The 23,110-nt window shown below is 55.5% G+C and overlaps 42 non-coding genes across 42 annotated transcripts; all 42 read left to right on the top strand.

Moving 5' to 3' along the window:
* Positions 1-76: 76 nt before the first annotated feature.
* On the top strand, positions 77-158 carry Trnal-cag. The gene has a single exon. It is a non-coding gene; the product is annotated as a tRNA-Leu (tRNA).
* A 1,068-nt stretch (positions 159-1,226) lies between these two features.
* On the top strand, positions 1,227-1,308 carry Trnal-aag. Its single transcript has one exon. It is a non-coding gene; the product is annotated as a tRNA-Leu (tRNA).
* An 80-nt stretch (positions 1,309-1,388) lies between these two features.
* Positions 1,389-1,471, top strand: Trnal-cag. The gene has a single exon. It is a non-coding gene; the product is annotated as a tRNA-Leu (tRNA).
* Positions 1,472-1,738: 267 nt separating this feature from the next.
* Trnae-cuc lies at positions 1,739-1,810 on the top strand. The gene has a single exon. It is a non-coding gene; the product is annotated as a tRNA-Glu (tRNA).
* Positions 1,811-2,554: 744 nt separating this feature from the next.
* On the top strand, positions 2,555-2,636 carry Trnal-aag. Its single transcript has one exon. It is a non-coding gene; the product is annotated as a tRNA-Leu (tRNA).
* An 81-nt stretch (positions 2,637-2,717) lies between these two features.
* Trnal-cag lies at positions 2,718-2,799 on the top strand. The gene has a single exon. It is a non-coding gene; the product is annotated as a tRNA-Leu (tRNA).
* Positions 2,800-3,873: 1,074 nt separating this feature from the next.
* Trnal-aag lies at positions 3,874-3,956 on the top strand. The gene has a single exon. It is a non-coding gene; the product is annotated as a tRNA-Leu (tRNA).
* Positions 3,957-4,036: 80 nt separating this feature from the next.
* On the top strand, positions 4,037-4,118 carry Trnal-cag. The gene has a single exon. It is a non-coding gene; the product is annotated as a tRNA-Leu (tRNA).
* Positions 4,119-5,194: 1,076 nt separating this feature from the next.
* On the top strand, positions 5,195-5,277 carry Trnal-aag. The gene has a single exon. It is a non-coding gene; the product is annotated as a tRNA-Leu (tRNA).
* An 80-nt stretch (positions 5,278-5,357) lies between these two features.
* Positions 5,358-5,439, top strand: Trnal-cag. The gene has a single exon. It is a non-coding gene; the product is annotated as a tRNA-Leu (tRNA).
* A 1,077-nt stretch (positions 5,440-6,516) lies between these two features.
* On the top strand, positions 6,517-6,597 carry Trnal-aag. The gene has a single exon. It is a non-coding gene; the product is annotated as a tRNA-Leu (tRNA).
* A 1,205-nt stretch (positions 6,598-7,802) lies between these two features.
* Trnal-aag lies at positions 7,803-7,884 on the top strand. Its single transcript has one exon. It is a non-coding gene; the product is annotated as a tRNA-Leu (tRNA).
* Positions 7,885-7,964: 80 nt separating this feature from the next.
* Positions 7,965-8,046, top strand: Trnal-cag. Its single transcript has one exon. It is a non-coding gene; the product is annotated as a tRNA-Leu (tRNA).
* Positions 8,047-9,118: 1,072 nt separating this feature from the next.
* Positions 9,119-9,200, top strand: Trnal-aag. Its single transcript has one exon. It is a non-coding gene; the product is annotated as a tRNA-Leu (tRNA).
* Positions 9,201-9,280: 80 nt separating this feature from the next.
* On the top strand, positions 9,281-9,362 carry Trnal-cag. Its single transcript has one exon. It is a non-coding gene; the product is annotated as a tRNA-Leu (tRNA).
* Positions 9,363-10,434: 1,072 nt separating this feature from the next.
* On the top strand, positions 10,435-10,516 carry Trnal-aag. The gene has a single exon. It is a non-coding gene; the product is annotated as a tRNA-Leu (tRNA).
* Positions 10,517-10,596: 80 nt separating this feature from the next.
* Positions 10,597-10,678, top strand: Trnal-cag. Its single transcript has one exon. It is a non-coding gene; the product is annotated as a tRNA-Leu (tRNA).
* Positions 10,679-11,750: 1,072 nt separating this feature from the next.
* Trnal-aag lies at positions 11,751-11,832 on the top strand. Its single transcript has one exon. It is a non-coding gene; the product is annotated as a tRNA-Leu (tRNA).
* Positions 11,833-11,912: 80 nt separating this feature from the next.
* Positions 11,913-11,994, top strand: Trnal-cag. The gene has a single exon. It is a non-coding gene; the product is annotated as a tRNA-Leu (tRNA).
* Positions 11,995-13,067: 1,073 nt separating this feature from the next.
* On the top strand, positions 13,068-13,149 carry Trnal-aag. The gene has a single exon. It is a non-coding gene; the product is annotated as a tRNA-Leu (tRNA).
* An 80-nt stretch (positions 13,150-13,229) lies between these two features.
* Trnal-cag lies at positions 13,230-13,311 on the top strand. Its single transcript has one exon. It is a non-coding gene; the product is annotated as a tRNA-Leu (tRNA).
* Positions 13,312-13,577: 266 nt separating this feature from the next.
* Trnae-cuc lies at positions 13,578-13,649 on the top strand. Its single transcript has one exon. It is a non-coding gene; the product is annotated as a tRNA-Glu (tRNA).
* A 734-nt stretch (positions 13,650-14,383) lies between these two features.
* Trnal-aag lies at positions 14,384-14,465 on the top strand. Its single transcript has one exon. It is a non-coding gene; the product is annotated as a tRNA-Leu (tRNA).
* An 80-nt stretch (positions 14,466-14,545) lies between these two features.
* Trnal-cag lies at positions 14,546-14,627 on the top strand. The gene has a single exon. It is a non-coding gene; the product is annotated as a tRNA-Leu (tRNA).
* Positions 14,628-14,892: 265 nt separating this feature from the next.
* Trnae-cuc lies at positions 14,893-14,964 on the top strand. Its single transcript has one exon. It is a non-coding gene; the product is annotated as a tRNA-Glu (tRNA).
* A 734-nt stretch (positions 14,965-15,698) lies between these two features.
* Trnal-aag lies at positions 15,699-15,780 on the top strand. The gene has a single exon. It is a non-coding gene; the product is annotated as a tRNA-Leu (tRNA).
* An 80-nt stretch (positions 15,781-15,860) lies between these two features.
* Positions 15,861-15,942, top strand: Trnal-cag. Its single transcript has one exon. It is a non-coding gene; the product is annotated as a tRNA-Leu (tRNA).
* A 266-nt stretch (positions 15,943-16,208) lies between these two features.
* Trnae-cuc lies at positions 16,209-16,280 on the top strand. The gene has a single exon. It is a non-coding gene; the product is annotated as a tRNA-Glu (tRNA).
* A 734-nt stretch (positions 16,281-17,014) lies between these two features.
* On the top strand, positions 17,015-17,096 carry Trnal-aag. Its single transcript has one exon. It is a non-coding gene; the product is annotated as a tRNA-Leu (tRNA).
* An 80-nt stretch (positions 17,097-17,176) lies between these two features.
* Trnal-cag lies at positions 17,177-17,258 on the top strand. Its single transcript has one exon. It is a non-coding gene; the product is annotated as a tRNA-Leu (tRNA).
* A 266-nt stretch (positions 17,259-17,524) lies between these two features.
* Trnae-cuc lies at positions 17,525-17,596 on the top strand. The gene has a single exon. It is a non-coding gene; the product is annotated as a tRNA-Glu (tRNA).
* A 734-nt stretch (positions 17,597-18,330) lies between these two features.
* Positions 18,331-18,412, top strand: Trnal-aag. Its single transcript has one exon. It is a non-coding gene; the product is annotated as a tRNA-Leu (tRNA).
* An 80-nt stretch (positions 18,413-18,492) lies between these two features.
* On the top strand, positions 18,493-18,574 carry Trnal-cag. Its single transcript has one exon. It is a non-coding gene; the product is annotated as a tRNA-Leu (tRNA).
* A 1,073-nt stretch (positions 18,575-19,647) lies between these two features.
* On the top strand, positions 19,648-19,729 carry Trnal-aag. The gene has a single exon. It is a non-coding gene; the product is annotated as a tRNA-Leu (tRNA).
* Positions 19,730-19,809: 80 nt separating this feature from the next.
* Positions 19,810-19,891, top strand: Trnal-cag. Its single transcript has one exon. It is a non-coding gene; the product is annotated as a tRNA-Leu (tRNA).
* Positions 19,892-20,157: 266 nt separating this feature from the next.
* Positions 20,158-20,229, top strand: Trnae-cuc. The gene has a single exon. It is a non-coding gene; the product is annotated as a tRNA-Glu (tRNA).
* Positions 20,230-20,963: 734 nt separating this feature from the next.
* Trnal-aag lies at positions 20,964-21,045 on the top strand. Its single transcript has one exon. It is a non-coding gene; the product is annotated as a tRNA-Leu (tRNA).
* Positions 21,046-21,125: 80 nt separating this feature from the next.
* Positions 21,126-21,207, top strand: Trnal-cag. The gene has a single exon. It is a non-coding gene; the product is annotated as a tRNA-Leu (tRNA).
* Positions 21,208-21,473: 266 nt separating this feature from the next.
* Trnae-cuc lies at positions 21,474-21,545 on the top strand. Its single transcript has one exon. It is a non-coding gene; the product is annotated as a tRNA-Glu (tRNA).
* A 734-nt stretch (positions 21,546-22,279) lies between these two features.
* Trnal-aag lies at positions 22,280-22,361 on the top strand. Its single transcript has one exon. It is a non-coding gene; the product is annotated as a tRNA-Leu (tRNA).
* Positions 22,362-22,441: 80 nt separating this feature from the next.
* Trnal-cag lies at positions 22,442-22,523 on the top strand. Its single transcript has one exon. It is a non-coding gene; the product is annotated as a tRNA-Leu (tRNA).
* Positions 22,524-22,789: 266 nt separating this feature from the next.
* Trnae-cuc lies at positions 22,790-22,861 on the top strand. Its single transcript has one exon. It is a non-coding gene; the product is annotated as a tRNA-Glu (tRNA).
* Positions 22,862-23,110: the final 249 nt, after the last annotated feature.

Genomic DNA, 23,110 nt, shown 5'->3' with positions numbered 1-23,110 from the left:
TTACTTCTCGTTTTTGTGCCATTGCGGTGTGTTCTCGTGGGGTACAACGCAGCTCCTGTGACCGCCGCGTCGCGTAGGTAGCGTGGCCGAGCGGTCTAAGGCGCTGGTTTCAGGCACCAGTCTCTTCGGAGGCGTGGGTTCGAATCCCACCGCTGCCAACGTTTTCTGTCTCGAAAACAGGAGCACTGATTTCCCGCGAAGGAAAAAGCGCAGCGTCGGTTTCTTAAACTGTCGTAGCACAGTGGTGCGTGGTGTAACAACAGGATTCACCGGCGCAGTTTGGTCTCATGATTGCTGGCGTTCGTCCACGAGATGCGTCCCGAGCATGCCGTTCTACGAAGTGGAAACGTTAATTTTTGCAGTTGTCGTCAAGTAGCGGGTGGGCGCTCGCCGTGTTTGTTGGAGGAGTGCTTGTGTCGTTATCCGGTGTCGTCTAGTGGCTGGGATACCTGGCTCTCGCCAGGAGGCCTGGGTTCGATTCCCGGTACCGGAAATGCACATTTTATTGCTCCTCTTATGCGACTTGTCCCGACTTAGCTCGACTGACGCTCCGCTGACGCTTGCAGAAAACTACGTAAAATATGATTCGCGGCCACAAGTGACGGCGAGAGAGATGCGACATCTGTCCACCTCTTATCGGGCACATACCTGCGGTCAACAGACTTGGAGGACTGCAAGACATTGCCACGGGGGTTGAATGCAGCTAACCACTCTGCTCAGTGTCCATCAGCGCGGGCACGTTCGTTTGCCAGTATACATATAATGGAGACCGCGTCTGACACAGCTGTTGCGAGACACAGTCGGCCGAGCTTTGCTGTGCACAGCCACTTGCAGTCGCGAGAGTTGAATTCCGCGGTGGCTCCGTGGCCGTGATCGTCTAGTGGTCAGGACATTGCGTTGTGGCCGCAACAACCCAGGCTCGAATCCGGGTCACGGCACTTTTTAAAGTTCTGCCTTGCTGTCGCTGCAATGACGATAGTGACCCAGTGATTGAAATCACGGTGCCCTCCTGATTTTGTGCTCATGTTCCTCAGGCTGCAGGTGGCACTACCGATTCCTTATAAACACGCGATGCCGCCGCACCAGGGCGCTGGCAGCTGCCTGTGTAGTTAATCTCTATTCGAAAAGGGCAGTCGTTCGAGGTGCGATGTTCGAGCAACCAGTCGCAGCAGATCAGGAAGCTGTGTCGTGCACTGCATTCTACAAATGCCAGGAACACTGGTGTAGGTAGCGTGGCCGAGCGGTCTAAGGCGCTGGTTTAAGGCACCAGTCTCTTCGGAGGCGTGGGTTCGAATCCCACCGCTGCCAATTTTTACTTCTCGTTTTTGTGCCATTGCGGTGTGTTCTCGTGGGGTACAACGCAGCTCCTGTGACCGCCGCGTCGCGTAGGTAGCGTGGCCGAGCGGTCTAAGGCGCTGGTTTCAGGCACCAGTCTCTTCGGAGGCGTGGGTTCGAATCCCACCCGCTGCCAACGTTTTCTGTCTCGAAAACAGGAGCACTGATTTCCCGCGAAGGAAAAAGCGCAGCGTCGGTTTCTTAAACTGTCGTAGCACAGTGGTGCGTGGTGTAACAACAGGATTCACCGGCGCAGTTTGGTCTCATGATTGCTGGCGTTCGTCTCCACGAGATGCGTCCCGAGCATGCCGTTCTACGAAGTGGGAAACGTTAATTTTTGCAGTTGTCGTCAAGTAGCGGGTGGGCGCTCGCCGTGTTTGTTGGAGGAGTGCTTGTGTCGTTATCCGGTGTCGTCTAGTGGCTGGGATACCTGGCTCTCGCCCAGGAGGCCTGGGTTCGATTCCCGGTACCGGAAATGCACATTTTATTGCTCCTCTTATGCGACTTGTCCCGACTTAGCTCGACTGACGCTCCGCTGACGCTTGCAGCTTGCAGAAAAACTACGTAAAATATGATTCGCGGCCACAAGTGACGGCGAGAGAGATGCGACATCTGTCCACCTCTTATCCGGGCACATACCTGCGGTCAACAGACTTGGAGGACTGCAAGACATTGCCACGGGGGGTTGAATGCAGCTAACCACTCTGCTCAGTGTCCATCAGCGCGGGCACGTTCGTTTGCCAGTATACATATAATGGAGACCGCGTCTGACACAGCTGTTGCGAGACACAGTCGGCCGAGCTTTGCTGTGCACAGCCACTTGCAGTCGCGAGAGTTGAATTCCCGCGGTGGCTCCGTGGCCGTGATCGTCTAGTGGTCAGGACATTGCGTTGTGGCCGCAACAACCCAGGCTCGAATCCGGGTCACGGCACTTTTTAAAGTTCTGCCTTGCTGTCGCTGCAATGACGATAGTGACCCAGTGATTGAAATCACGTTGCCCTCCTGATTTTGTGCTCATGTTCCTCAGGCTGCAGGTGGCACTACCGATTCCTTATAAACACGCGATGCCGCCGCACCAGGGCGCTGGCAGCTGCCTGTGTAGTTAATCTCTATTCGAAAAGGGCAGTCGTTCGAGGTGCGATGTTCGAGCAACCAGTCGCAGCAGATCAGGAAGCTGTGTCGTGCACTGCATTCTACAAATGCCAGGAACACTGGTGTAGGTAGCGTGGCCGAGCGGTCTAAGGCGCTGGTTTAAGGCACCAGTCTCTTCGGAGGCGTGGGTTCGAATCCCACCGCTGCCAATTTTTACTTCTCGTTTTTGTGCCATTGCGGTGTGTTCTCGTGGGGTAGAACCGCAGCTCCTGTGACCGCCGCGTCGCGTAGGTAGCGTGGCCGAGCGGTCTAAGGCGCTGGTTTCAGGCACCAGTCTCTTCGGAGGCGTGGGTTCGAATCCCACCGCTGCCAACGTTTTCTGTCTCGAAAACAGGAGCACTGATTTCCCGCGAAGGAAAAAGCGCAGCGTCGGTTTCTTAAACTGTCGTAGCACAGTGGTGCGTGGTGTAACAACAGGATTCACCGGCGCAGTTTCGTCTCATGATTGCTGGCGTTCGTCTCCACGAGACGCGTCCCGAGCATGCCGTTCTACGAAGTGGAAACGTTAATTTTTGCAGTTGTCGTCAAGTAGCGGGTGGGCGCTCGCCGTGTTTGTTGGAGGAGTGCTTGTGTCGTTATCCGCTGTCGTCTAGTGGCTGGGATACCTGGCTCTCGCCCAGGAGGCCTGGGTTCGATTCCCGGTACCGGAAATGCACATTTTATTGCTCCTCTTATGCGACTTGTCCCGACTTAGCTCGACTGACGCTCCGCTGACGCTTGCAGAAAACTACGTAAAATATGATTCCGGCGGCCACAAGTGACGGCGAGAGAGATGCGACATCTGTCCACCTCTTATCCGGGCACATACCTGCGGTCAACAGACTTGGAGGACTGCAAGACATTGCCACGGGGGTTGAATGCAGCTAACCACTCTGCTCAGTGTCCATCAGCGCGGGCACGTTCGTTTGCCAGTATACATATAATGGAGACCGCGTCTGACACAGCTGTTGCGAGACACAGTCGGCCGAGCTTTGCTGTGCACAGCCACTTGCAGTCGCGAGAGTTGAATTCCGCGGTGGCTCCGTGGCCGTGATCGTCTAGTGGTCAGGACATTGCGTTGTGGCCGCAACAACCCAGGCTCGAATCCGGGTCACGGCACTTTTTAAAGTTCTGCCTTGCTGTCGCTGCAATGACGATAGTGACCCAGTGATTGAAATCACGTTGCCCTCCTGATTTTGTGCTCATGTTCCTCAGGCTGCAGGTGGCACTACCGATTCCTTATAAACACGCGATGCCGCCGCACCAGGGCGCTGGCAGCTGCCTGTGTAGTTAATCTCTATTCGAAAAGGGCAGTCGTTCGAGGTGCGATGTTCGAGCAACCAGTCGCAGCAGATCAGGAAGCTGTGTCGTGCACTGCATTCTACAAATGCCAGGAACACTGGTGTAGGTAGCGTGGCCGAGCGGTCTAAGGCGCTGGTTTAAGGCACCAGTCTCTTCGGAGGCGTGGGGTTCGAATCCCACCGCTGCCAATTTTTACTTCTCGTTTTTGTGCCATTGCGGTGTGTTCTCGTGGGGTAGAACGCAGCTCCTGTGACCGCCGCGTCGCGTAGGTAGCGTGGCCGAGCGGTCTAAGGCGCTGGTTTCAGGCACCAGTCTCTTCGGAGGCGTGGGTTCGAATCCCACCGCTGCCAACGTTTTCTGTCTCGAAAACAGGAGCACTGATTTCCCACGAAGGAAAAAAGCGCAGCGTCGGTTTCTTAAACTGTCGTAGCACAGTGGTGCGTGGTGTAACAACAGGATTCACCGGCGCAGTTTCGTCTCATGATTGCTGGCGTTCGTCTCCACGAGACGCGTCCCGAGCATGCCGTTCTACGAAGTGGAAACGTTAATTTTTGCAGTTGTCGTCAAGTAGCGGGTGGGCGCTCGCCGTGTTTGTTGGAGGAGTGCTTGTGTCGTTATCCGCTGTCGTCTAGTGGCTGGGATACCTGGCTCTCGCCCAGGGAGGCCTGGGTTCGATTCCCGGTACCGGAAATGCACATTTTATTGCTCCTCTTATGCGACTTGTCCCGACTTAGCTCGACTGACGCTCCGCTGACGCTTGCAGAAAACTACGTAAAATATGATTCGCGGCCACAAGTGACGGCGAGAGAGATGCGACATCTGTCCACCTCTTATCCGGGCACATACCTGCGGTCAACAGACTTGGAGGACTGCAAGACATTGCCACGGGGGTTGAATGCAGCTAACCACTCTGCTCAGTGTCCATCAGCGCGGGCACGTTCGTTTGCCAGTATACATATAATGGAGACCGCGTCTGACACAGCTGTTGCGAGACACAGTCGGCCGAGCTTTGCTGTGCACCAGCCACTTGCAGTCGCGAGAGTTGAATTCCGCGGTGGCTCCGTGGCCGTGATCGTCTAGTGGTCAGGACATTGCGTTGTGGCCGCAACAACCCAGGCTCGAATCCGGGTCACGGCACTTTTTAAAGTTCTGCCTTGCTGTCGCTGCAATGACGATAGTGACCCAGTGATTGAAATCACGTTGCCCTCCTGATTTTGTGCTCATGTTCCTCAGGCTGCAGGTGGCACTACCGATTCCTTATAAACACGCGATGCCGCCGCACCAGGGCGCTGGCAGCTGCCTGTGTAGTTAATCTCTATTCGAAAAGGGCAGTCGTTCGAGGTGCGATGTTCGAGCAACCAGTCGCAGCAGATCAGGAAGCTGTGTCGTGCACTGCATTCTAACAAATGCCAGGAACACTGGTGTAGGTTAGCGTGGCCGAGCGGTCTAAGGCGCTGGTTTAAGGCACCAGTCTCTTCGGAGGCGTGGGTTCGAATCCCACCGCTGCCAATTTTTACTTCTCGTTTTTGTGCCATTGCGGTGTGTTCTCGTGGGGTAGAACGCAGCTCCTGTGACCGCCGCGTCGCGTAGGTAGCGTGGCCGAGCGGTCTAAGGCGCTGGTTTCAGGCACCAGTCTCTTCGGAGGCGTGGGTTCGAATCCCACCGCTGCCAACGTTTTCTGTCTCGAAAACAGGAGCACTGATTTCCCGCGAAGGAAAAAGCGCAGCGTCGGTTTCTTAAACTGTCGTAGCACAGTGGTGCGTGGTGTAACAACAGGATTCACCGGCGCAGTTCGTCTCATGATTGCTGGCGTTCGTCTCCACGAGACGCGTCCCGAGCATGCCGTTCTACGAAGTGGAAACGTTAATTTTTGCAGTTGTCGTCAAGTAGCGGGTGGGCGCTCGCCGTGTTTGTTGGAGGAGTGCTTGTGTCGTTATCCGCTGTCGTCTAGTGGCTGGGATACCTGGCTCTCGCCCCAGGAGGCCTGGGTTCGATTCCCGGTACCGGAAATGCACATTTTATTGCTCCTCTTATGCGACTTGTCCCCGACTTAGCTCGACTGACGCTCCGCTGACGCTTGCAGAAAACTACGTAAAATATGATCGCGGCCACAAGTGACGGCGAGAGAGATGCGACATCTGTCCACCTCTTATCCGGGCACATACCTGCGGTCAACAGACTTGGAGGACTGCAGAGACATTGCCACGGGGGTTGAATGCAGCTAACCACTCTGCTCAGTGTCCATCAGCGCGGGCACGTTCGTTTGCCAGTATACATATAATGGAGACCGCGTCTGACACAGCTGTTGCGAGACACAGTCGGCCGAGCTTTGCTGTGCACAGCCACTTGCAGTCGCGAGAGTTGAATTCCGCGGTGGCTCCGTGGCCGTGATCGTCTAGTGGTCAGGACATTGCGTTGTGGCCGCAACAACCCAGGCTCGAATCCGGGTCACGGCAACTTTTTAAAGTTCTGCCTTGCTGTCGCTGCAATGACGATAGTGGACCCAGTGATTGAAAATCACGTTGCCCTCCTGATTTTTGTGCTCATGTTCCTCAGGCTGCAGGTGGCACTACCGATTCCTTATAAACACGCGATGCCGCCGCACCAGGGCGCTGGCAGCTGCCTGTGTAGTTAATCTCTATTCGAAAAGGGCAGTCGTTCGAGGTGCGATGTTCGAGCAACCAGTCGCAGCAGATCAGGAAGCTGTGTCGTGCACTGCATTCTACAAATGCCAGGAACACTGGTGTAGGTAGCGTGGCCGAGCGGTCTAAGCGCTGGTTTAAGGCACCAGTCTCTTCGGAGGCGTGGGTTCGAATCCCACCGCTGCCAATTTTTACTTCTCGTTTTTGTGCCATTGCGGTGTGTTCTCGTGGGGTAGAACGCAGCTCCTGTGACCGCCGCGTCGCGTAGGTAGCGTGGCCGAGCGGTCTAAGGCGCTGGTTTCAGGCACCCACCGCTGCCAACGTTTTCTGTCTCGAAAACAGGAGCACTGATTTCCCGCGAAGGAAAAAGCGCAGCGTCGGTTTCTTAAACTGTCGTAGCACAGTGGTGCGTGGTGTAACAACAGGATTCACCGGCGCAGTTTCGTCTCATGATTGCTGGCGTTCGTCTCCACGAGATGCGTCCCGAGCATGCCGTTCTACGAAGTGGAAACGTTAATTTTTGCAGTTGTCGTCAAGTAGCGGGTGGGCGCTCGCCGTGTTTGTTGGAGGAGTGCTTGTGTCGTTATCCGCTGTCGTCTAGTGGCTGGGATACCTGGCTCTCGCCCAGGAGGCCTGGGTTCGATTCCCGGTACCGGAAATGCACATTTTATTGCTCCTCTTATGCGACTTGTCCCGACTTAGCTCGACTGACGCTCCGCTGACGCTTGCAGAAAACTACGTAAAATATGATTCGCGGCCACAAGTGACGGCGAGAGAGATGCGACATCTGTCCACCTCTTATCCGGGCACATACCTGCGGTCAACAGACTTGGAGGACTGCAAGACATTGCCACGGGGGTTGAATGCAGCTAACCACTCTGCTCAGTGTCCATCAGCGCGGGCACGTTCGTTTGCCAGTATACATATAATGGAGACCGCGTCTGACACAGCTGTTGCGAGACACAGTCGGCCGAGCTTTGCTGTGCACAGCCACTTGCAGTCGCGAGAGTTGAATTCCGCGGTGGCTCCGTGGCCGTGATCGTCTAGTGGTCAGGACATTGCGTTGTGGCCGCAACAACCCAGGCTCGAATCCGGGTCACGGCACTTTTTAAAGTTCTGCCTTGCTGTCGCTGCAATGACGATAGTGACCCAGTGATTGAAATCACGTTGCCCTCCTGATTTTGTGCTCATGTTCCTCAGGCTGCAGGTGGCACTACCGATTCCTTATAAACACGCGATGCCGCCGCACCAGGGCGCTGGCAGCTGCCTGTGTAGTTAATCTCTATTCGAAAAGGGCAGTCGTTCGAGGTGCGATGTTCGAGCAACCAGTCGCAGCAGATCAGGAAGCTGTGTCGTGCACTGCATTCTACAAATGCCAGGAACACTGGTGTAGGTAGCGTGGCCGAGCGGTCTAAGGCGCTGGTTTAAGGCACCAGTCTCTTCGGAGGCGTGGGTTCGAATCCCACCGCTGCCAATTTTTACTTCTCGTTTTTGTGCCATTGCGGTGTGTTCTCGTGGGGTAGAACGCAGCTCCTGTGACCGCCGCGTCGCGTAGGTAGCGTGGCCGAGCGGTCTAAGGCGCTGGTTTCAGGCACCAGTCTCTTCGGAGGCGTGGGTTCGAATCCCACCGCTGCCAACGTTTTCTGTCTCGAAAACAGGAGCACTGATTTCCCGCGAAGGAAAAAGCGCAGCGTCGGTTTCTTAAACTGTCGTAGCACAGTGGTGCGTGGTGTAACAACAGGATTCACCGGCGCAGTTTCGTCTCATGATTGCTGGCGTTCGTCTCCACGAGACGCGTCCCGAGCATGCCGTTCTACGAAGTGGAAACGTTAATTTTTGCAGTTGTCGTCAAGTAGCGGGTGGGCGCTCGCCGTGTTTGTTGGAGGAGTGCTTGTGTCGTTATCCGCTGTCGTCTAGTGGCTGGGATACCTGGCTCTCGCCCAGGAGGCCTGGGTTCGATTCCCGGTACCGGAAATGCACATTTTATTGCTCCTCTTATGCGACTTGTCCCGACTTAGCTCGACTGACGCTCCGCTGACGCTTGCAGAAAACTACGTAAAATATGATTCGCGGCCACAAGTGACGGCGAGAGAGATGCGACATCTGTCCACCTCTTATCCGGGCACATACCTGCGGTCAACAGACTTGGAGGACTGCAAGACATTGCCACGGGGGTTGAATGCAGCTAACCACTCTGCTCAGTGTCCATCAGCGCGGGCACGTTCGTTTGCCAGTATACATATAATGGAGACCGCGTCTGACACAGCTGTTGCGAGACACAGTCGGCCGAGCTTTGCTGTGCACAGCCACTTGCAGTCGCGAGAGTTGAATTCCGCGGTGGCTCCGTGGCCGTGATCGTCTAGTGGTCAGGACATTGCGTTGTGGCCGCAACAACCCAGGCTCGAATCCGGGTCACGGCACTTTTTAAAGTTCTGCCTTGCTGTCGCTGCAATGACGATAGTGACCCAGTGATTGAAATCACGTTGCCCTCCTGATTTTGTGCTCATGTTCCTCAGGCTGCAGGTGGCACTACCGATTCCTTATAAACACGCGATGCCGCCGCACCAGGGCGCTGGCAGCTGCCTGTGTAGTTAATCTCTATTCGAAAAGGGCAGTCGTTCGAGGTGCGATGTTCGAGCAACCAGTCGCAGCAGATCAGGAAGCTGTGTCGTGCACTGCATTCTACAAATGCCAGGAACACTGGTGTAGGTAGCGTGGCCGAGCGGTCTAAGGCGCTGGTTTAAGGCACCAGTCTCTTCGGAGGCGTGGGTTCGAATCCCACCGCTGCCAATTTTTACTTCTCGTTTTTGTGCCATTGCGGTGTGTTCTCGTGGGGTAGAACGCAGCTCCTGTGACCGCCGCGTCGCGTAGGTAGCGTGGCCGAGCGGTCTAAGGCGCTGGTTTCAGGCACCAGTCTCTTCGGAGGCGTGGGTTCGAATCCCACCGCTGCCAACGTTTTCTGTCTCGAAAACAGGAGCACTGATTTCCCGCGAAGGAAAAAGCGCAGCGTCGGTTTCTTAAACTGTCGTAGCACAGTGGTGCGTGGTGTAACAACAGGATTCACCGGCGCAGTTTCGTCTCATGATTGCTGGCGTTCGTCTCCACGAGACGCGTCCCGAGCATGCCGTTCTACGAAGTGGAAACGTTAATTTTTGCAGTTGTCGTCAAGTAGCGGGTGGGCGCTCGCCGTGTTTGTTGGAGGAGTGCTTGTGTCGTTATCCGCTGTCGTCTAGTGGCTGGGATACCTGGCTCTCGCCCAGGAGGCCTGGGTTCGATTCCCGGTACCGGAAATGCACATTTTATTGCTCCTCTTATGCGACTTGTCCCGACTTAGCTCGACTGACGCTCCGCTGACGCTTGCAGAAAACTACGTAAAATATGATTCGCGGCCACAAGTGACGGCGAGAGAGATGCGACATCTGTCCACCTCTTATCCGGGCACATACCTGCGGTCAACAGACTTGGAGGACTGCAAGACATTGCCACGGGGGTTGAATGCAGCTAACCACTCTGCTCAGTGTCCATCAGCGCGGGCACGTTCGTTTGCCAGTATACATATAATGGAGACCGCGTCTGACACAGCTGTTGCGAGACACAGTCGGCCGAGCTTTGCTGTGCACAGCCACTTGCAGTCGCGAGAGTTGAATTCCGCGGTGGCTCCGTGGCCGTGATCGTCTAGTGGTCAGGACATTGCGTTGTGGCCGCAACAACCCAGGCTCGAATCCGGGTCACGGCACTTTTTAAAGTTCTGCCTTGCTGTCGCTGCAATGACGATAGTGACCCAGTGATTGAAATCACGTTGCCCTCCTGATTTTGTGCTCATGTTCCTCAGGCTGCAGGTGGCACTACCGATTCCTTATAAACACGCGATGCCGCCGCACCAGGGCGCTGGCAGCTGCCTGTGTAGTTAATCTCTATTCGAAAAGGGCAGTCGTTCGAGGTGCGATGTTCGAGCAACCAGTCGCAGCAGATCAGGAAGCTGTGTCGTGCACTGCATTCTACAAATGCCAGGAACACTGGTGTAGGTAGCGTGGCCGAGCGGTCTAAGGCGCTGGTTTAAGGCACCAGTCTCTTCGGAGGCGTGGGTTCGAATCCCACCGCTGCCAATTTTTACTTCTCGTTTTTGTGCCATTGCGGTGTGTTCTCGTGGGGTAGAACGCAGCTCCTGTGACCGCCGCGTCGCGTAGGTAGCGTGGCCGAGCGGTCTAAGGCGCTGGTTTCAGGCACCAGTCTCTTCGGAGGCGTGGGTTCGAATCCCACCGCTGCCAACGTTTTCTGTCTCGAAAACAGGAGCACTGATTTCCCGCGAAGGAAAAAGCGCAGCGTCGGTTTCTTAAACTGTCGTAGCACAGTGGTGCGTGGTGTAACAACAGGATTCACCGGCGCAGTTTCGTCTCATGATTGCTGGCGTTCGTCTCCACGAGACGCGTCCCGAGCATGCCGTTCTACGAAGTGGAAACGTTAATTTTTGCAGTTGTCGTCAAGTAGCGGGTGGGCGCTCGCCGTGTTTGTTGGAGGAGTGCTTGTGTCGTTATCCGCTGTCGTCTAGTGGCTGGGATACCTGGCTCTCGCCCAGGAGGCCTGGGTTCGATTCCCGGTACCGGAAATGCACATTTTATTGCTCCTCTTATGCGACTTGTCCCGACTTAGCTCGACTGACGCTCCGCTGACGCTTGCAGAAAACTACGTAAAATATGATTCGCGGCCACAAGTGACGGCGAGAGAGATGCGACATCTGTCCACCTCTTATCCGGGCACATACCTGCGGTCAACAGACTTGGAGGACTGCAAGACATTGCCACGGGGGTTGAATGCAGCTAACCACTCTGCTCAGTGTCCATCAGCGCGGGCACGTTCGTTTGCCAGTATACATATAATGGAGACCGCGTCTGACACAGCTGTTGCGAGACACAGTCGGCCGAGCTTTGCTGTGCACAGCCACTTGCAGTCGCGAGAGTTGAATTCCGCGGTGGCTCCGTGGCCGTGATCGTCTAGTGGTCAGGACATTGCGTTGTGGCCGCAACAACCCAGGCTCGAATCCGGGTCACGGCACTTTTTAAAGTTCTGCCTTGCTGTCGCTGCAATGACGATAGTGACCCAGTGATTGAAATCACGTTGCCCTCCTGATTTTGTGCTCATGTTCCTCAGGCTGCAGGTGGCACTACCGATTCCTTATAAACACGCGATGCCGCCGCACCAGGGCGCTGGCAGCTGCCTGTGTAGTTAATCTCTATTCGAAAAGGGCAGTCGTTCGAGGTGCGATGTTCGAGCAACCAGTCGCAGCAGATCAGGAAGCTGTGTCGTGCACTGCATTCTACAAATGCCAGGAACACTGGTGTAGGTAGCGTGGCCGAGCGGTCTAAGGCGCTGGTTTAAGGCACCAGTCTCTTCGGAGGCGTGGGTTCGAATCCCACCGCTGCCAATTTTTACTTCTCGTTTTTGTGCCATTGCGGTGTGTTCTCGTGGGGTACAACGCAGCTCCTGTGACCGCCGCGTCGCGTAGGTAGCGTGGCCGAGCGGTCTAAGGCGCTGGTTTCAGGCACCAGTCTCTTCGGAGGCGTGGGTTCGAATCCCACCGCTGCCAACGTTTTCTGTCTCGAAAACAGGAGCACTGATTTCCCGCGAAGGAAAAAGCGCAGCGTCGGTTTCTTAAACTGTCGTAGCACAGTGGTGCGTGGTGTAACAACAGGATTCACCGGCGCAGTTTGGTCTCATGATTGCTGGCGTTCGTCTCCACGAGATGCGTCCCGAGCATGCCGTTCTACGAAGTGGAAACGTTAATTTTTGCAGTTGTCGTCAAGTAGCGGGTGGGCGCTCGCCGTGTTTGTTGGAGGAGTGCTTGTGTCGTTATCCGGTGTCGTCTAGTGGCTGGGATACCTGGCTCTCGCCCAGGAGGCCTGGGTTCGATTCCCGGTACACGGAAATGCACATTTTATTGCTCCTCTTATGCGACTTGTCCCGACTTAGCTCGACTGACGCTCCGCTGACGCTTGCAGAAAACTACGTAAAATATGATTCGCGGCCACAAGTGACGGCGAGAGAGATGCGACATCTGTCCACCTCTTATCCGGGCACATACCTGCGGTCAACAGACTTGGAGGACTGCAAGACATTGCCACGGGGGTTGAATGCAGCTAACCACTCTGCTCAGTGTCCATCAGCGCGGGCACGTTCGTTTGCCAGTATACATATAATGGAGACCGCGTCTGACACAGCTGTTGCGAGACACAGTCGGCCGAGCTTTGCTGTGCACAGCCACTTGCAGTCGCGAGAGTTGAATTCCGCGGTGGCTCCGTGGCCGTGATCGTCTAGTGGTCAGGACATTGCGTTGTGGCCGCAACAACCCAGGCTCGAATCCGGGTCACGGCACTTTTTAAAGTTCTGCCTTGCTGTCGCTGCAATGACGATAGTGACCCAGTGATTGAAATCACGGTGCCCTCCTGATTTTGTGCTCATGTTCCTCAGGCTGCAGGTGGCACTACCGATTCCTTATAAACACGCGATGCCGCCGCACCAGGGCGCTGGCAGCTGCCTGTGTAGTTAATCTCTATTCGAAAAGGGCAGTCGTTCGAGGTGCGATGTTCGAGCAACCAGTCGCAGCAGATCAGGAAGCTGTGTCGTGCACTGCATTCTACAAATGCCAGGAACACTGGTGTAGGTAGCGTGGCCGAGCGGTCTAAGGCGCTGGTTTAAGGCACCAGTCTCTTCGGAGGCGTGGGTTCGAATCCCACCGCTGCCAATTTTTACTTCTCGTTTTTGTGCCATTGCGGTGTGTTCTCGTGGGGTACAACGCAGCTCCTGTGACCGCCGCGTCGCGTAGGTAGCGTGGCCGAGCGGTCTAAGGCGCTGGTTTCAGGCACCAGTCTCTTCGGAGGCGTGGGTTCGAATCCCACCGCTGCCAACGTTTTCTGTCTCGAAAACAGGAGCACTGATTTCCCGCGAAGGAAAAAGCGCAGCGTCGGTTTCTTAAACTGTCGTAGCACAGTGGTGCGTGGTGTAACAACAGGATTCACCGGCGCAGTTTGGTCTCATGATTGCTGGCGTTCGTCTCCACGAGATGCGTCCCGAGCATGCCGTTCTACGAAGTGGAAACGTTAATTTTTGCAGTTGTCGTCAAGTAGCGGGTGGGCGCTCGCCGTGTTTGTTGGAGGAGTGCTTGTGTCGTTATCCGGTGTCGTCTAGTGGCTGGGATACCTGGCTCTCGCCCAGGAGGCCTGGGTTCGATTCCCGGTACCGGAAATGCACATTTTATTGCTCCTCTTATGCGACTTGTCCCGACTTAGCTCGACTGACGCTCCGCTGACGCTTGCAGAAAACTACGTAAAATATGATTCGCGGCCACAAGTGACGGCGAGAGAGATGCGACATCTGTCCACCTCTTATCCGGGCACATACCTGCGGTCAACAGACTTGGAGGACTGCAAGACATTGCCACGGGGGTTGAATGCAGCTAACCACTCTGCTCAGTGTCCATCAGCGCGGGCACGTTCGTTTGCCAGTATACATATAATGGAGACCGCGTCTGACACAGCTGTTGCGAGACACAGTCGGCCGAGCTTTGCTGTGCACAGCCACTTGCAGTCGCGAGAGTTGAATTCCGCGGTGGCTCCGTGGCCGTGATCGTCTAGTGGTCAGGACATTGCGTTGTGGCCGCAACAACCCAGGCTCGAATCCGGGTCACGGCACTTTTTAAAGTTCTGCCTTGCTGTCGCTGCAATGACGATAGTGACCCAGTGATTGAAATCACGGTGCCCTCCTGATTTTGTGCTCATGTTCCTCAGGCTGCAGGTGGCACTACCGATTCCTTATAAACACGCGATGCCGCCGCACCAGGGCGCTGGCAGCTGCCTGTGTAGTTAATCTCTATTCGAAAAGGGCAGTCGTTCGAGGTGCGATGTTCGAGCAACCAGTCGCAGCAGATCAGGAAGCTGTGTCGTGCACTGCATTCTACAAATGCCAGGAACACTGGTGTAGGTAGCGTGGCCGAGCGGTCTAAGGCGCTGGTTTAAGGCACCAGTCTCTTCGGAGGCGTGGGTTCGAATCCCACCGCTGCCAATTTTTACTTCTCGTTTTTGTGCCATTGCGGTGTGTTCTCGTGGGGTACAACGCAGCTCCTGTGACCGCCGCGTCGCGTAGGTAGCGTGGCCGAGCGGTCTAAGGCGCTGGTTTCAGGCACCAGTCTCTTCGGAGGCGTGGGTTCGAATCCCACCGCTGCCAACGTTTTCTGTCTCGAAAACAGAGCACTGATTTCCCGCGAAGGAAAAAGCGCAGCGTCGGTTTCTTAAACTGTCGTAGCACAGTGGTGCGTGGTGTAACAACAGGATTCACCGGCGCAGTTTGGTCTCATGATTGCTGGCGTTCGTCTCCACGAGATGCGTCCCGAGCATGCCGTTCTACGAAGTGGAAACGTTAATTTTTGCAGTTGTCGTCAAGTAGCGGGTGGGCGCTCGCCGTGTTTGTTGGAGGAGTGCTTGTGTCGTTATCCGGTGTCGTCTAGTGGCTGGGATACCTGGCTCTCGCCCAGGAGGCCTGGGTTCGATTCCCGGTACCGGAAATGCACATTTTATTGCTCCTCTTATGCGACTTGTCCCGACTTAGCTCGACTGACGCTCCGCTGACGCTTGCAGAAAACTACGTAAAATATGATTCGCGGCCACAAGTGACGGCGAGAGAGATGCGACATCTGTCCACCTCTTATCCGGGCACATACCTGCGGTCAACAGACTTGGAGGACTGCAAGACATTGCCACGGGGGTTGAATGCAGCTAACCACTCTGCTCAGTGTCCATCAGCGCGGGCACGTTCGTTTGCCAGTATACATATAATGGAGACCGCGTCTGACACAGCTGTTGCGAGACACAGTCGGCCGAGCTTTGCTGTGCACAGCCACTTGCAGTCGCGAGAGTTGAATTCCGCGGTGGCTCCGTGGCCGTGATCGTCTAGTGGTCAGGACATTGCGTTGTGGCCGCAACAACCCAGGCTCGAATCCGGGTCACGGCACTTTTTAAAGTTCTGCCTTGCTGTCGCTGCAATGACGATAGTGACCCAGTGATTGAAATCACGGTGCCCTCCTGATTTTGTGCTCATGTTCCTCAGGCTGCAGGTGGCACTACCGATTCCTTATAAACACGCGATGCCGCCGCACCAGGGCGCTGGCAGCTGCCTGTGTAGTTAATCTCTATTCGAAAAGGGCAGTCGTTCGAGGTGCGATGTTCGAGCAACCAGTCGCAGCAGATCAGGAAGCTGTGTCGTGCACTGCATTCTACAAATGCCAGGAACACTGGTGTAGGTAGCGTGGCCGAGCGGTCTAAGGCGCTGGTTTAAGGCACCAGTCTCTTCGGAGGCGTGGGTTCGAATCCCACCGCTGCCAATTTTTACTTCTCGTTTTTGTGCCATTGCGGTGTGTTCTCGTGGGGTACAACGCAGCTCCTGTGACCGCCGCGTCGCGTAGGTAGCGTGGCCGAGCGGTCTAAGGCGCTGGTTTCAGGCACCAGTCTCTTCGGAGGCGTGGGTTCGAATCCCACCGCTGCCAACGTTTTCTGTCTCGAAAACAGGAGCACTGATTTCCCGCGAAGGAAAAAGCGCAGCGTCGGTTTCTTAAACTGTCGTAGCACAGTGGTGCGTGGTGTAACAACAGGATTCACCGGCGCAGTTTGGTCTCATGATTGCTGGCGTTCGTCTCCACGAGATGCGTCCCGAGCATGCCGTTCTACGAAGTGGAAACGTTAATTTTTGCAGTTGTCGTCAAGTAGCGGGTGGGCGCTCGCCGTGTTTGTTGGAGGAGTGCTTGTGTCGTTATCCGGTGTCGTCTAGTGGCTGGGATACCTGGCTCTCGCCCAGGAGGCCTGGGTTCGATTCCCGGTACCGGAAATGCACATTTTATTGCTCCTCTTATGCGACTTGTCCCGACTTAGCTCGACTGACGCTCCGCTGACGCTTGCAGAAAACTACGTAAAATATGATTCGCGGCCACAAGTGACGGCGAGAGAGATGCGACATCTGTCCACCTCTTATCCGGGCACATACCTGCGGTCAACAGACTTGGAGGACTGCAAGACATTGCCACGGGGGTTGAATGCAGCTAACCACTCTGCTCAGTGTCCATCAGCGCGGGCACGTTCGTTTGCCAGTATACATATAATGGAGACCGCGTCTGACACAGCTGTTGCGAGACACAGTCGGCCGAGCTTTGCTGTGCACAGCCACTTGCAGTCGCGAGAGTTGAATTCCGCGGTGGCTCCGTGGCCGTGATCGTCTAGTGGTCAGGACATTGCGTTGTGGCCGCAACAACCCAGGCTCGAATCCGGGTCACGGCACTTTTTAAAGTTCTGCCTTGCTGTCGCTGCAATGACGATAGTGACCCAGTGATTGAAATCACGGTGCCCTCCTGATTTTGTGCTCATGTTCCTCAGGCTGCAGGTGGCACTACCGATTCCTTATAAACACGCGATGCCGCCGCACCAGGGCGCTGGCAGCTGCCTGTGTAGTTAATCTCTATTCGAAAAGGGCAGTCGTTCGAGGTGCGATGTTCGAGCAACCAGTCGCAGCAGATCAGGAAGCTGTGTCGTGCACTGCATTCTACAAATGCCAGGAACACTGGTGTAGGTAGCGTGGCCGAGCGGTCTAAGGCGCTGGTTTAAGGCACCAGTCTCTTCGGAGGCGTGGGTTCGAATCCCACCGCTGCCAATTTTTACTTCTCGTTTTTGTGCCATTGCGGTGTGTTCTCGTGGGGTACAACGCAGCTCCTGTGACCGCCGCGTCGCGTAGGTAGCGTGGCCGAGCGGTCTAAGGCGCTGGTTTCAGGCACCAGTCTCTTCGGAGGCGTGGGTTCGAATCCCACCGCTGCCAACGTTTTCTGTCTCGAAAACAGGAGCACTGATTTCCCGCGAAGGAAAAAGCGCAGCGTCGGTTTCTTAAACTGTCGTAGCACAGTGGTGCGTGGTGTAACAACAGGATTCACCGGCGCAGTTTGGTCTCATGATTGCTGGCGTTCGTCTCCACGAGATGCGTCCCGAGCATGCCGTTCTACGAAGTGGAAACGTTAATTTTTGCAGTTGTCGTCAAGTAGCGGGTGGGCGCTCGCCGTGTTTGTTGGAGGAGTGCTTGTGTCGTTATCCGGTGTCGTCTAGTGGCTGGGATACCTGGCTCTCGCCCAGGAGGCCTGGGTTCGATTCCCGGTACCGGAAATGCACATTTTATTGCTCCTCTTATGCGACTTGTCCCGACTTAGCTCGACTGACGCTCCGCTGACGCTTGCAGAAAACTACGTAAAATATGATTCGCGGCCACAAGTGACGGCGAGAGAGATGCGACATCTGTCCACCTCTTATCCGGGCACATACCTGCGGTCAACAGACTTGGAGGACTGCAAGACATTGCCACGGGGGTTGAATGCAGCTAACCACTCTGCTCAGTGTCCATCAGCGCGGGCACGTTCGTTTGCCAGTATACATATAATGGAGACCGCGTCTGACACAGCTGTTGCGAGACACAGTCGGCCGAGCTTTGCTGTGCACAGCCACTTGCAGTCGCGAGAGTTGAATTCCGCGGTGGCTCCGTGGCCGTGATCGTCTAGTGGTCAGGACATTGCGTTGTGGCCGCAACAACCCAGGCTCGAATCCGGGTCACGGCACTTTTTAAAGTTCTGCCTTGCTGTCGCTGCAATGACGATAGTGACCCAGTGATTGAAATCACGGTGCCCTCCTGATTTTGTGCTCATGTTCCTCAGGCTGCAGGTGGCACTACCGATTCCTTATAAACACGCGATGCCGCCGCACCAGGGCGCTGGCAGCTGCCTGTGTAGTTAATCTCTATTCGAAAAGGGCAGTCGTTCGAGGTGCGATGTTCGAGCAACCAGTCGCAGCAGATCAGGAAGCTGTGTCGTGCACTGCATTCTACAAATGCCAGGAACACTGGTGTAGGTAGCGTGGCCGAGCGGTCTAAGGCGCTGGTTTAAGGCACCAGTCTCTTCGGAGGCGTGGGTTCGAATCCCACCGCTGCCAATTTTTACTTCTCGTTTTTGTGCCATTGCGGTGTGTTCTCGTGGGGTACAACGCAGCTCCTGTGACCGCCGCGTCGCGTAGGTAGCGTGGCCGAGCGGTCTAAGGCGCTGGTTTCAGGCACCAGTCTCTTCGGAGGCGTGGGTTCGAATCCCACCGCTGCCAACGTTTTCTGTCTCGAAAACAGGAGCACTGATTTCCCGCGAAGGAAAAAGCGCAGCGTCGGTTTCTTAAACTGTCGTAGCACAGTGGTGCGTGGTGTAACAACAGGATTCACCGGCGCAGTTTGGTCTCATGATTGCTGGCGTTCGTCTCCACGAGATGCGTCCCGAGCATGCCGTTCTACGAAGTGGAAACGTTAATTTTTGCAGTTGTCGTCAAGTAGCGGGTGGGCGCTCGCCGTGTTTGTTGGAGGAGTGCTTGTGTCGTTATCCGGTGTCGTCTAGTGGCTGGGATACCTGGCTCTCGCCCAGGAGGCCTGGGTTCGATTCCACGGTACCGGAAATGCACATTTTATTGCTCCTCTTATGCGACTTGTCCCGACTTAGCTCGACTGACGCTCCGCTGACGCTTGCAGAAAACTACGTAAAATATGATTCGCGGCCACAAGTGACGGCGAGAGAGATGCGACATCTGTCCACCTCTTATCCGGGCACATACCTGCGGTCAACAGACTTGGAGGACTGCAAGACATTGCCACGGGGGTTGAATGCAGCTAACCACTCTGCTCAGTGTCCATCAGCGCGGGCACGTTCGTTTGCCAGTATACATATAATGGAGACCGCGTCTGACACAGCTGTTGCGAGACACAGTCGGCCGAGCTTTGCTGTGCACAGCCACTTGCAGTCGCGAGAGTTGAATTCCGCGGTGGCTCCGTGGCCGTGATCGTCTAGTGGTCAGGACATTGCGTTGTGGCCGCAACAACCCAGGCTCGAATCCGGGTCACGGCACTTTTTAAAGTTCTGCCTTGCTGTCGCTGCAATGACGATAGTGACCCAGTGATTGAAATCACGGTGCCCTCCTGATTTTGTGCTCATGTTCCTCAGGCTGCAGGTGGCACTACCGATTCCTTATAAACACGCGATGCCGCCGCACCAGGGCGCTGGCAGCTGCCTGTGTAGTTAATCTCTATTCGAAAAGGGCAGTCGTTCGAGGTGCGATGTTCGAGCAACCAGTCGCAGCAGATCAGGAAGCTGTGTCGTGCACTGCATTCTACAAATGCCAGGAACACTGGTGTAGGTAGCGTGGCCGAGCGGTCTAAGGCGCTGGTTTAAGGCACCAGTCTCTTCGGAGGCGTGGGTTCGAATCCCACCGCTGCCAATTTTTACTTCTCGTTTTTGTGCCATTGCGGTGTGTTCTCGTGGGGTACAACGCAGCTCCTGTGACCGCCGCGTCGCGTAGGTAGCGTGGCCGAGCGGTCTAAGGCGCTGGTTTCAGGCACCAGTCTCTTCGGAGGCGTGGGTTCGAATCCCACCGCTGCCAACGTTTTCTGTCTCGAAAACAGGAGCACTGATTTCCCGCGAAGGAAAAAGCGCAGCGTCGGTTTCTTAAACTGTCGTAGCACAGTGGTGCGTGGTGTAACAACAGGATTCACCGGCGCAGTTTGGTCTCATGATTGCTGGCGTTCGTCTCCACGAGATGCGTCCCGAGCATGCCGTTCTACGAAGTGGAAACGTTAATTTTTGCAGTTGTCGTCAAGTAGCGGGTGGGCGCTCGCCGTGTTTGTTGGAGGAGTGCTTGTGTCGTTATCCGGTGTCGTCTAGTGGCTGGGATACCTGGCTCTCGCCCAGGAGGCCTGGGTTCGATTCCCGGTACCGGAAATGCACATTTTATTGCTCCTCTTATGCGACTTGTCCCGACTTAGCTCGACTGACGCTCCGCTGACGCTTGCAGAAAACTACGTAAAATATGATTCGCGGCCACAAGTGACGGCGAGAGAGATGCGACATCTGTCCACCTCTTATCCGGGCACATACCTGCGGTCAACAGACTTGGAGGACTGCAAGACATTGCCACGGGGGTTGAATGCAGCTAACCACTCTGCTCAGTGTCCATCAGCGCGGGCACGTTCGTTTGCCAGTATACATATAATGGAGACCGCGTCTGACACAGCTGTTGCGAGACACAGTCGGCCGAGCTTTGCTGTGCACAGCCACTTGCAGTCGCGAGAGTTGAATTCCGCGGTGGCTCCGTGGCCGTGATCGTCTAGTGGTCAGGACATTGCGTTGTGGCCGCAACAACCCAGGCTCGAATCCGGGTCACGGCACTTTTTAAAGTTCTGCCTTGCTGTCGCTGCAATGACGATAGTGACCCAGTGATTGAAATCACGGTGCCCTCCTGATTTTGTGCTCATGTTCCTCAGGCTGCAGGTGGCACTACCGATTCCTTATAAACACGCGATGCCGCCGCACCAGGGCGCTGGCAGCTGCCTGTGTAGTTAATCTCTATTCGAAAAGGGCAGTCGTTCGAGGTGCGATGTTCGAGCAACCAGTCGCAGCAGATCAGGAAGCTGTGTCGTGCACTGCATTCTACAAATGCCAGGAACACTGGTGTAGGTAGCGTGGCCGAGCGGTCTAAGGCGCTGGTTTAAGGCACCAGTCTCTTCGGAGGCGTGGGTTCGAATCCCACCGCTGCCAATTTTTACTTCTCGTTTTTGTGCCATTGCGGTGTGTTCTCGTGGGGTACAACGCAGCTCCTGTGACCGCCGCGTCGCGTAGGTAGCGTGGCCGAGCGGTCTAAGGCGCTGGTTTCAGGCACCAGTCTCTTCGGAGGCGTGGGTTCGAATCCCACCGCTGCCAACGTTTTCTGTCTCGAAAACAGGAGCACTGATTTCCCGCGAAGGAAAAAGCGCAGCGTCGGTTTCTTAAACTGTCGTAGCACAGTGGTGCGTGGTGTAACAACAGGATTCACCGGCGCAGTTTGGTCTCATGATTGCTGGCGTTCGTCTCCACGAGATGCGTCCCGAGCATGCCGTTCTACGAAGTGGAAACGTTAATTTTTGCAGTTGTCGTCAAGTAGCGGGTGGGCGCTCGCCGTGTTTGTTGGAGGAGTGCTTGTGTCGTTATCCGGTGTCGTCTAGTGGCTGGGATACCTGGCTCTCGCCCAGGAGGCCTGGGTTCGATTCCCGGTACCGGAAATGCACATTTTATTGCTCCTCTTATGCGACTTGTCCCGACTTAGCTCGACTGACGCTCCGCTGACGCTTGCAGAAAACTACGTAAAATATGATTCGCGGCCACAAGTGACGGCGAGAGAGATGCGACATCTGTCCACCTCTTATCCGGGCACATACCTGCGGTCAACAGACTTGGAGGACTGCAAGACATTGCCACGGGGGTTGAATGCAGCTAACCACTCTGCTCAGTGTCCATCAGCGCGGGCACGTTCGTTTGCCAGTATACATATAATGGAGACCGCGTCTGACACAGCTGTTGCGAGACACAGTCGGCCGAGCTTTGCTGTGCACAGCCACTTGCAGTCGCGAGAGTTGAATTCCGCGGTGGCTCCGTGGCCGTGATCGTCTAGTGGTCAGGACATTGCGTTGTGGCCGCAACAACCCAGGCTCGAATCCGGGTCACGGCACTTTTTAAAGTTCTGCCTTGCTGTCGCTGCAATGACGATAGTGACCCAGTGATTGAAATCACGGTGCCCTCCTGATTTTGTGCTCATGTTCCTCAGGCTGCAGGTGGCACTACCGATTCCTTATAAACACGCGATGCCGCCGCACCAGGGCGCTGGCAGCTGCCTGTGTAGTTAATCTCTATTCGAAAAGGGCAGTCGTTCGAGGTGCGATGTTCGAGCAACCAGTCGCAGCAGATCAGGAAGCTGTGTCGTGCACTGCATTCTACAAATGCCAGGAACACTGGTGTAGGTAGCGTGGCCGAGCGGTCTAAGGCGCTGGTTTAAGGCACCAGTCTCTTCGGAGGCGTGGGTTCGAATCCCACCGCTGCCAATTTTTACTTCTCGTTTTTGTGCCATTGCGGTGTGTTCTCGTGGGGTACAACGCAGCTCCTGTGACCGCCGCGTCGCGTAGGTAGCGTGGCCGAGCGGTCTAAGGCGCTGGTTTCAGGCACCAGTCTCTTCGGAGGCGTGGGTTCGAATCCCACCGCTGCCAACGTTTTCTGTCTCGAAAACAGGAGCACTGATTTCCCGCGAAGGAAAAAGCGCAGCGTCGGTTTCTTAAACTGTCGTAGCACAGTGGTGCGTGGTGTAACAACAGGATTCACCGGCGCAGTTTGGTCTCATGATTGCTGGCGTTCGTCTCCACGAGATGCGTCCCGAGCATGCCGTTCTACGAAGTGGAAACGTTAATTTTTGCAGTTGTCGTCAAGTAGCGGGTGGGCGCTCGCCGTGTTTGTTGGAGGAGTGCTTGTGTCGTTATCCGGTGTCGTCTAGTGGCTGGGATACCTGGCTCTCGCCCAGGAGGCCTGGGTTCGATTCCCGGTACCGGAAATGCACATTTTATTGCTCCTCTTATGCGACTTGTCCCGACTTAGCTCGACTGACGCTCCGCTGACGCTTGCAGAAAACTACGTAAAATATGATTCGCGGCCACAAGTGACGGCGAGAGAGATGCGACATCTGTCCACCTCTTATCCGGGCACATACCTGCGGTCAACAGACTTGGAGGACTGCAAGACATTGCCACGGGGGTTGAATGCAGCTAACCACTCTGCTCAGTGTCCATCAGCGCGGGCACGT

The sequence above is a fragment of the Schistocerca piceifrons genome, unplaced genomic scaffold, assembly GCF_021461385.2.
Source record: "Schistocerca piceifrons isolate TAMUIC-IGC-003096 unplaced genomic scaffold, iqSchPice1.1 HiC_scaffold_96, whole genome shotgun sequence".
NCBI classification, from domain to species: Eukaryota; Metazoa; Arthropoda; class Insecta; order Orthoptera; family Acrididae; genus Schistocerca; species Schistocerca piceifrons.
The sequence above is the reverse complement of the archived record's forward strand: the minus strand, read 5'-3'. Positions and strand labels throughout refer to the sequence as shown.